The following is an 11,759-nucleotide window of genomic DNA, read 5'->3' as shown; positions in this document are numbered from 1 at the left end:
TTTATATTCTGGGACAGAGGCAGTATTTTATATGTCTTCATTATTCCAATAAAAAAAGGAAGAGAAAACTAACCACGACGGGTGCTACGTCCATGGAGTCGCCAGTGAAAATCTCTGCACTTGAGCTTGCAACATCCGGGGGTTTTTTTTAACCAACATCTGGGGCGTTGGGAGCATATAAATATACAATAATCTAGACGTTCTATGCAAGGGAAGGCTCAACTCTTGACCTGTACACTCGAAGCCAAACTGAAGTTGATACGCTGGCATGACCAGTTGCAGGACAGAAGATGGAGGATGGGCAACACATGAGGGCAGAAAGGGAGTAGAGACTGGAGCGGAAGCTAAACACGGGAGCGGCTGACCGCTTGAGAGCGCCACAGTGGTCAGAGGCAAGCGGTGGCCTGGGGTCTCGGCAAGCCGGCCGCCGTGGCGTCGAATAGGAGAAGCGTCGTTTCTGTTGTTGGTTGTCGTGCGTCGCGATTGGCCGACACAGACAGTCAAGGGAGATAGGCGCCGTGTACGTCGACGCATGAAGAGGCTGCGGACGGCCGGTGGGAGGATTAGCCTTTGGCGTGGACGGTCGACGGAGGAGTGAGCCTTCATTATAGGGAGGATGAGACGTGCATCCAAAATTTGTTGGGAAGATAAGACGATGCGTCTCGGCTCTATCTCATCAGTTAGGGAAGCTGGAAGAAGAACTAATGCCAATTGAGTGGAAATTAAATCACACGATTTGCTGAAAGGTTGTGGTGGCTGGTGGGTCCCTTAGCTAGTAACCAAACGCTTACGTGGAAGGGCTGTTGTGGTGGTCTTGCAAACTGAATGTTGACTTGGCATCATGCTGATGTGGACAATGTGCATGTAGAGAGAATTGCTAGTAGTGAGGATCAACTTTTTAAGAATGTAAGATTTAAGATAGGCAGTAGATTTTAGAAAAACCTTTGTATACCCGAAAGTACGCTTCTACAGCCAGGAGCAAATGCTCCTGGTGTGAACAATAACACCAAAGAAATTCAAAAACTATTCAAAAAACTCTGAATTTTTTTGTGACATACTTTCACAAATGTTTGTTGTGCATGTAGAATTTCATCATGAAATCACATTGATGAAAGTCATGCCGAAAAAAACAAAATCAGAGCTCAAAAATGCTTTTGTAAGTTACATTTTCAGAGCAACAATTTTGTTTTTTTACCACGACTTCTACCAATGTGATTTTGCGATGAAATTTTGCATGCACAGCAAACATTTGTGAAAGTATGCCATAAAAAATCAGATTTTTTTTGATTTTTTTTATGTTACTGTTCACATCAGGAGCATTTGGTCCTGGGTGTAGAAACTCCATGTCTTGTATACCCACCTTCTTCCCCACTGATCTCACCATTACTTGATTTTGAGGATGATGAAGGTGGCCATTAGGAAACTCGTAAATGTCTCAGATTTCCTTCCATATCCCATGACCGCACTCAATTGGTGAGATACTTTCAAACCCCTACTCACTAATGCCTCTCAAGATATCATTGGTTGCTTGAGAAGTGAGATAAAGATCATGTTCCTCTTTTGAATGGGATGCAGAGGGTCCAACCAAGGGGAGTATCCATATTGAAGAATGTGCATTAGCTCCGGACAGTGTGGTGACGATGTTTTATCTTCGCCTTCTGATTTCATACTCAATTATGGTATCCTTGGTATGAGTCCAGCAAGCAAAGGTACTCACATACAAAAGAGAAGTCAACTATCTCATCAATCTATGGGAATGGATCTTTGGGACAAGCCTGCTGGGATCGGTAAAATCCACACACATTCTTCAATTGTAGTTAGGCTTCAATACTAGCATTTGTTGTCTAGCCGGTCCATGTGTTTGACGTCCCTGACAGTGCTGGCCGCCTTGAGGTGATGGACTTCTTCTCGTATGGCAAGCTTTCTGTCAGGGGGGGGGTCTCTGTAGCTTCTGCTGCATCGGCTTGGCATCGAGAAAAAAATAAAGGTGGTGTTCGGAGATGTCTCGGAGGTTCCCAGACATATATGATGTACTCCAAGCAAATACACCCTGGTTATCCTGGAGGAATGTGAGAAGTTATTGCACACGCCGATCTCTCTCACTTAGTCGTGTCGAGTCACGACGTCCTTTGGTCTGGCATGTTTCTTCATGACATAGTTGAGGGAGTCCTGGATTAGGGGGTCCTCGGGCGTCCGGGCTATGCAACATGGGTCGGACTAATGGGTCGCGAATATGCAAGATAGAAGACTTTCCCCCGTGTTGTCCGGATGGGACTCTCCTTTGCGTGGATGGCAAGCTTGGCGTTTGGATATGAAGATTCCTTTCTCTGTAAACCGACTCTGTACAACCCTAGGCCCCTCCGGTGTCTATATAAACCGGAGGGTTTAGTCTGTAGAGGCAATCACAATCATACAGGCTAGACATTCAACGTTTAGCCATTACGATCTCGAGGTAGATCAACTCTTGTAACCCTTGTACTCTTCAAAGTCAATCAAGCAGGAAGTAGGGTATTACCTCCATCGAGAGGGCCCGAACCTGGGTAAACACCGTGTCCCTGTCTCCTGTTACCTTCGATCCTTAGACGCACAATTCGGGACCCCTTACCCGACATCATCCGGTTTTGACACCAACATTGGTGCTTTCATTGAGAGTTCCACTATGCCGTTGTCGAAAGGCTCAATGGCTCCATCGATCATCTACAACAATGCTGCCGTGAAGGAGATTTTTCTCCCCAGCCAAATCTTTATGTTCGGTGTCTTCGCACTGCGTGCCAACTCGGTTTGCCACCTAGAGCAGATCGACATATACGCCCCTAGTCACCAGATCAGTTTTGAAAATCTGAACTATGTCGCCGATATCTGAGGAGACTTGTGTTGGGGAACGTATTAATTTCAAAAAAATTCCTACGCACATGCAAGATCATGGTGATGCATAGCAACGAGAGGGGAGAGTGTTGTCTACGTACCCTCGTAGACCGAAAGCGGAAGCGTTAGCACAACGCGGTTGATATAGTCGTACGTCTTCACGGCCCAACCGATCAAGCACCGAAACTACGGCACCTCCGAGTTCTAGCACACGTTCAGCTCGATGACGATCTCCGGACTCCGATCCAGCAGAATGTCGGGGAAGAGTTCCATCAGCATGACGGCGTGGTGACGATCTTGATGTTCTACCGTCGCAGGGCTTCGCCTAAGCACCGCTACAATATTATCGAGGATTATGGTGGAAGGGGGCACCACACACGGCTAAGAGATCAATGATCAATTGTTGTTTCTTTGGGGTGCCCCCCTGCACCCGTATATAAAGGAGCAAGGGAGGAGGAGGCCGGCCCTAGGAGGGGGCGCGCCAAGTGTGGAGTCCTACTAGGACTCCCTAGTCCTAGTAGGATTCCACCTCCCATATGGAATAGGAAAAGAGGAAGGGAAAAGGAGAAGGAAGGAAGGAGGTGCCCCCTTCCCTAGTCCAATTAGGACCAGACCAAGGGGAGGGGTGCGGCCACCCTTGAGGACCTTTTCTTTCTTTCCCGTATGGCCCAATAAGGCCCAATACGTATTCCCGTAACTCTCCGGTACTCCAAAAAATACCCGAATCACTCGGAACCTTTCCGATGTCCGAATATAGTCGTCCAATATATCGATCTTTACGTCTCGACCATTTCGAGACTCCTCATCATGTCCCCGATCTCATCCGGGACTCCGAACTCCTTCGGTACATCAAAACTCATAAACTCATAATATAACTGTCATCGAAACCTTAAGTGTGCGGACCCTACGGGTTCGAGAACAATGTAGACATGACCGAGACACGTCTCTGGTCAATAACCAATAGCGGAACCTGGATGCTCATATTGGCTCCCACATATTCTACGAAGATCTTTATCGGTCAGACCGCATAACAACATACGTTGTTCCCTTTGTCATCGGTATGTTACTTGCCCGAGATTCGATCGTCGGTATCTCAATACCTAGTTCAATCTCGTTACCGGCAAGTCTCTTTACTCATTCCATAATACATCATCCTGCAACTAACTCATTAGTTGCAATGCTTGCAAGGCTTAAGTTATGTGCATTACCGAGAGGGCCCAGAGATACCTCTCCGACAATTGGAGTGACAAATCCTAATCTCGAAATACGCCAACCCAACAAGTACCTTCGGAGACACCTGTAGAGCACCTTTATAATCACCCAGTTATGTTGTGACGTTTGGTGGCACACAAAGTGTTCCTCCGGTAAACGGGAGTTGCATAATCTCATAGTTATATGAACATGTATAAGTCATGAAGAAGCAATAGCAACAAACTAAACGATCAAGTGCTATGCTAACGGAATGGGTCAAGTCAATCACATCATTCTCCTAATGATGTGATCCCGTTAATCAGATGACAACTCATGTCTATGGTTAGGAAACATAACCATCTTTGATCAACAAGCTAGTCAAGTAGAGGCATACTAGTGACACTCTGTTTTGTCTATGTATTCACACATGTATTATGTTTCCGTTTAATACAATTCTAGCATGAATAATAAACATTTATCATGATATAAGGAAATAAATAATAACTTTATTATTGCGTCTAGGGCATATTTCCTTCAGTCTCCCACTTGCACTAGAGTCAATAATCTAGTTCACATCGCCATGTGATTTAACATCAATAGTTCACATCACCATGTGATTAACACCCATAGTTCACATCGACATGTGACCAACACCCAAAGGGTTTACTAGAGTCAATAATCTAGTTCACATCGCTAGGTGATTAACACCCAAAGAGTACTGAGGTGTGATCATGTTTTGCTTGTGAGAGAAGTTTAGTCAACGGGTCTGCCACATTCAGATCCGTAAGTATTTTGCAAATTTCTATGTCAACAATGCTCTGCATGGATCTACTCTAGCTAATTGCTCCCACTTTCAATATGTATCCAGATTGAGACTTAGAGTCATCTGGATCAATGTCAAAACTTGCATCGACGTAACCCTTTACGACGAACCTTTTGTCACCTCCATAATCGAGAAACATATCCTTATTCCACTAAGGATAATTTTGACCAATGTCGAGTGATCTACTCCTAGATCACTATTGTACTCCTTTGCCAAACTCAGGGCAGGGTATACAATAGGTCTGGTACACAGCATGGCATACTTTATAGAACCTATGGCTGAGGCATAGGGAATGACTTTCATTCTCTCTCTATCTTCTGCCGTGGTCGGGTTTTGAGTCTTACTCAACTTCACACCTTGTAACATAGGCAAGAACTCCTTTTTGACTGTTCCATTTTGAACTAATTCAAAATCTTGTCAAGGTATGTACTCATTGAAAAAACTTATCAAGCGTATTGATCTATCTCTATAGATCTTGATGATCAATATGTAAGCAGCTTCACCGATGTCTTTCTTTGAAAAACTCCTTTCAAACATTCCTTTATGCTTTGCAGAATAATTCTACATTATCTCCGATCAACAATATGTCTTTCACATATACTTATCAGAAATGTTGTAGTGCTCCCACTCACTTTCTTGTAAATACAGGCGTCACCGCAAGTCTGTATAAAACTATATGCTTTGATCAACTTATCAAAGCGTATATTCCAACTCTGAGATGCTTGCACCAGTTCATAGATGGATCGCTGGAGCTTGCATATTTTGTTAGTACCTTTAGGATTGACAAAACCTTTTGGTCGCATCATATACAACTCTTCTTTAATAAATCCATTAAGGAATGCAGTTGTGTTTATCCATTTGCCAGATTTCATAAAATGCGGCAATTGCTAACATGATCCGGACAGACTTAAGCATAGATACAAGTGAGAAACTCTCATCGTAGTCAACACCTTGAACTTGTCGAAAACCTTTTTGCGACAATTCTAGCTTTGTAGATAGTAACACTACTATCAGCGTCTGTCTTCCTCTTGAAGATCCATTTAATCTCAATGGCTCGCCGATCATTGGGCAAGTCAATCAAAGTCCATACTTTGTTCTCATACATGGATCTCATCTCAGATTTCATGGCCTCAAGCCATTTCGCGGAATCTGGGCTCATCATCTCTTCCTCATAGTTCGTAGGCTCGTCATGGTCAAGTAACATGACCTCCAGAACAGGATTACCGTACCACTCTGGTGCGGATCTCACTCTGGTTTACCTACGAGGTTCGGTAGTAACTTGATCTGAAGTTACATGATCATCATCGTTAGCTTCCTCATTAATCGGTGTAGTAGTCACAGGAACAGATTTCTGTGATGAACTACTTGCCAATAAGGGAGCAGGTACAGTTACCTCATCAAGTTCTATTTTCCTCCCACTCACTTCTTTTGAGAGAAACTCCTTTTATAGAAAGGATCCATTCAAAGCAACGAATATATTGCCTTCGGATCTGTGATAGAAGGTGTACCCAACATTTTCTTTTGGGTATCCTATGAAGACGCACTTCTCCGATTTGGGTTAGAGCTTATCAGGTTGAAACTTTTTCACATAAGCATTGCAACCTCAAACTTTAAGAAACGACAGCTTAGGTTTCTTGCCAAACCATAGTTCATACGGTGTCGTCTCAACGGATTTAGATGGTGCCCTATTTAACGTGAATGCAGCTGTCTCTAATTCATAACCCCAAAACGATAGTGGTAGATCGGTAAGAGACATCATAGATCGCACCATATCTAATAAAGTACGGTTATGACGTTCGGACACACCATTATGATGTGGTGTTCCAGGTGGCATGAGTAGTGAAACTATTTCACATTGTTTTTAACTGAAGGCCAAACTCGTAACTCAAATATTTCACTTCTGCGATCATATCGTAGAAACTTTTATTTTTGTTACGATGATTCTCCACTTCACTCTGAAATTCTTTGAACTTTTCAAATGTTTCAGACTTGTGTTTCATCAAGTAGATATACTCATATCTGCTCAAATCATCTGTGAAGATCAGAAAATAACGATACCTGCCACGAGCCTCAATATTCATCGGACCACATACATCAGTATGTATGATTTCCAACAAAACTGTTGCTCGCTCCATTGTTCCGGAGAACGGAGTCTTAGTCATCTTGCCCATGAGGCATGGTTCGCAAGCATCAACTGATTCATAATCAAGTGATTCCAAAAGCCCATCAGCATGGATTTTCTTCACGCGCTTTACACCAATATGACCTAAACGGCAGTGCCACAAATAAATTGCACCATCATTATTAACTTTGCATCTTTTGGTTTCAATATTATGAATATGTGTATCACTACGATCGAGATCCAATGAACCATTTTCATTGGGTGTGTAACCATATAAGGTTTTATTCATGTAAACAGCACAACAATTCATTCTCTTACTTAAATGAATAACTGTATTGCAATAAACATGGTCAAATCATATTCATGCTCAATGCAAACACCAAATAACACCTATTTAGGTTCAACACTAATCCCAAAAGTATAGGGAGTGTGCGATGATGATCATATCAATCTTGGAACCACTTCCAACACACATCATCACTTCACCCTTAACTAGTCTATGTTCATTCTGCAACTCCCCGTTTCGAGTTACTAATCTTAGCAACTAAACCAGTATCAAATACCGAGGGGTTGCTATGAACACTAGTAAAATACACATCAATAATCTGTATATCAAATATACCTTTGTTCACTTTGCCATCCTTCTTATCCGCCAAATACTTGGGGTAGTTCCGCTTCCAGTGACCAGTCCCTTTGCAGTAGAAGCACTTAGTCTCAGGCTTAGGACTAGACTTGGGCTTCTTCACTTGAGCAGCAACTCGCTTGCCGTTCTTCTTGAAGTTCCCCTTCTTCCCTTTGCCCTTTTCTTAAAACTAGTGGTCTTGTCTACCATCAACACTTGATATTTTTCTTGATATCTACCTTCGTCGATTTCAGCATTACGAAGAGCTTGGGAATCGTTTCCGTTATCCCTTGCATATCATAGTTCATCACGAAGTTCTACTAACTTGGTGATGGTGACTAGAGAATTCTGTCAATCACTATTTTATCTGGAAGATTAACTCCCACTTGATTCAAGCGATTGTAGTACCCAGACAATCTGAGCACATGCTCACTGCTTGAGCTATTCTCCTCCATCTTTTAGCTATAGAACTTGTTGGAGACTTCATATCTCTCAACTCGGGTATTTGCTTGAGATATTAACTTCAACTCTTGGAACATCTCATATGGTCCATGACGTTCAAAACGTCTTTGAAGTCCCGATTCTAAGCCATTTAAGCATGGTGCACTAAACTATCAAGTAGTCATCATATTGAGCTAGCCAAATGTTCATAACATCTGCATCTGCTCCTGCAATAGGTTTGTCACCTACCGGTGCATCAAAGACATAATTCTTCTGTGCAGTAATGAGGATAAACCTCAGATCATGGATCCAATCCGCATCATTGCTACTAACATCTTTCAACTTAGTTTTCTCTAGGAACATATCAAAAATAAAACAGGGGAGCTAAACGCGAGCTATTGATCTACAACATAGATATGCTAATACTACCAGGAATAAGTTCATGATAAATTAAAGTTCAATTAATCATATTACTTAAGAACTCCCACTTAGATAGACATCCCTCTAATCCTCTAAGTGATCACGTGATCCAAATCAACTAAACCATGTCCGATCATCACGTGAGATGGAGTAGTTTCAATGGTGAACATCACTATGTTGATCATATCTACTATATGATTCACGCTCGACCTTTCGGTCTCCGTGTTCCGAGGCCATATCTATTATATACTAGGATCGTCAAGTCTAACCTGAGTATTCCCCGTGTGCAACTGTTTTGCACTCGTTGTATTTGAACGTAGAGCCTATCACACCCGATCATCACGTGGTGTCTCAGCACGAAGAACTATCGCAATGGTGCATATTCAGGGAGAACACTTATACTTTGATAATTTAGTGAGGGATCATCTTATAATGCTATCGTCAATCAAAGCAAGATAAGATGCATAAAAGATAAACATCACATGCAATCAATATAAGTGATATGATATGGCCATCATCATCTTGTACTTGTGATCTCCATCTCCGAAGTACCGTCATGATCACCATCGTCACCGGCCTTGATCTCCATCGTAGTATCGTTGTCGTCTCGCCAATCTTATGCTTCCACGACTATTGCTACCGCTTAGTGATAAAGTAAAGCATTACAGCGTGATTGCATTGCATACAATAAAGCGACAACCATGTGGCTCTTGCCAGTTGCCGATAACTCGGTTACAAAACATGATCATCTCATACAATAAAATTTAGCATCATGTCTTGACCATATCACATCACAACATGCCCTGCAAAAATAAGTTAGACGTCCTCTACTTTGTTGTTGCAAGTTTTACGTGGCTGCTACGGGCTTAGCAAGAACCGTTCTTACCTACGCATCAAAACCACAACGATAGTTTGTCAAGTTGGTGCTGTTTTAACCTTCGCAAGGACCGGGCGTAGCCACACTCGGTTCAACTAAAGTTGGAGAAACTGACACCCGCCAGCCACTTGTGTGCAAATCACGTCGGTAGAACCAGTCTCGCGTAAGCGTACGCGTAATGTCGGTCCGGGCCGCTTCATCCAACAATACCACCGAACCAAAGTATGACATGCTGGTAAGCAGTATGACTTATATCGCCCACAACTCACTTGTGTTCTACTCGTGCATAACATCAACGCATAAAACCTAGGCTCAGATGCCACTGTTGGGGAACGTAGTAATTTCAAAAAATTTCCTACGCACACGCAAGATCATGGTGATGCATAGCAATGAGAGGGGAGAGTGTTGTCTACGTACCCTCGTAGACGAAAGCGAAAGCGTTAGCACAACGTGGTTGATGTAATCGTACGTCTTCACGGCCCGACCGATCAAGCACCGAAACTACGGCACCTCCGACTTCTAGCACACGTTCAGCTCGATGACGATCCCCGGACTCCGATCCAGCAGAATGTCGGGTAAGAGTTCCGTCAGCACGACGGCGTGGTGACGATCTTGATGTTCTACCGTCGCAGGGCTTCGCCTAAGCACCGCTACGATATTATCGAGGATTATGGTGGAAAGGGGCACCGCACACGGCTAAGAGATCAAGGATCAATTGTTGTTTCTTTGGGGTGCCCCCCTGCACCCGTATATAAAGGAGCAAGGGAGGAGGAGGCCGGCCCTAGGAGGGGGCGCGCCAAGTGTGGAGTCCTACTAGGACTCCCTAGTCCTAGTAGGATTCCACCTCCCATATGGAATAGGAAAAGAGGAAGGGAAAAGGAGAAGGAAGGAAGGGGGCGCCCCCCTTCCCTAGTCCAATTCGGACCAGACCAAGGGGAGGGGTGCGGCCACCCTTGAGGCCCTTTTCCTTCTTTCCCGTATGACCCAATAAGGCCCAATACGTATTCCCGTAACTCTCCGGTACTCCGAAAAATACCCGAATCACTTGGAACCTTTCTGATGTCCGAATATAGTCGTCCAATATATCGATCTTTACGTCTCGACCATTTCGAGACTCCTCGTCATGTCCCTGATCTCATCCGGGACTCCGAACTCATTCGGTACATCAAAACTCATAAACTCATAATATAACCGTCATCAAAACCTTAAGCGTGCAGACCCTACGGGTTCAAGAACAATGTAGACATGACCGAGACTCGTCTCTGGTCAATAACCAATAGTGGAACCTGGATGCTCATATTGGCTCCCACATATTCTACGAAGATCTTTATCGGTCAGACCGCATAACAACATACGTTGTTCCCTTTGTCATCGGTATGTTACTTGCCCGAGATTCGATCGTCCGTATCTCAATACCTAGTTCAATCTCGTTACCGGCAAGTCTCTTTACTCGTTCCGTAATACATCATCCTGCAACTAACTCATTAGTTCCAATGCTTGCAAGGCTTAAGTGATGTGCATTACCGAGAGGCCCAAAGATACCTCTCCGACAATCGGAGTGACAAATCCTAATCTCGAAATACGCCAACCCAACAAGTACCTTCGGAGACACCTGTAGAGCACCTTTATAATCACCCAGTTACGTTGTGACGTTTGGTGGCACACAAAGTGTTCCTCCGGTAAACGGGAGTTGCATAATCTCATAGTTATAGGAACATGTATCAGTCATGAAGAAAACAATGGCAACAAACTAAACGATCAAGTGCTATGCTAACGGAATGGGTCAAGTCAATCACATCATTCTCCTAATGATGTGATCCCGTTAATAAAATGACAACTCATGTCTATGGTTAGGAAACATAACCATCTTTGATCAACGAGCTAGTCAAGTAATGGCATACTAGTGACACTCTGTTTGTCTATGTATTCACACATGTATTATGTTTCCGGTTAGTACAATTCTAGCATGAATAATAAACATTTATCATGATATAAGGAAATAAATAATAACTTTATTATTGCCTCTAGGGCATATTTCCTTCAACTTGATATTCCAAGAGTTCGCGGCCCCAACCATCACTCCGGCCTTATACCCGAAGCGTGTCACCAGGTCCGAAGACGGGAGTCTAGAGCCTGCCGGACTCTCTACGGCTATAGAGCTCAACACTGGAGAACCGGAGAAAATAGTGTCACTGGCGGTCATCTCAAGGCCGGACACTTTTCCGGACACTGGCTCTAAACCCTCGAAGTGCGTGTCATGCGAGCTCGGCCCGGGAACTTCTGTCCCTGTCCAAACCTCGCTCTTAAACGAGGCTTTGGAATTAATGCAATCCCTCGCCATCACAGAGGAACCGCTTCCGAATTACGCCCAGCCCGGACTAGGGGCTGAAAATAGGGA

The sequence above is a fragment of the Triticum urartu genome, chromosome 1A (genome assembly GCF_056163025.1).
Source record: "Triticum urartu cultivar PI428250 chromosome 1A, HENAU_Tu73, whole genome shotgun sequence".
Lineage (NCBI taxonomy): Eukaryota > Viridiplantae > Streptophyta > Magnoliopsida > Poales > Poaceae > Triticum > Triticum urartu.
The sequence above is the reverse complement of the archived record's forward strand: the minus strand, read 5'-3'. Positions refer to the sequence as shown.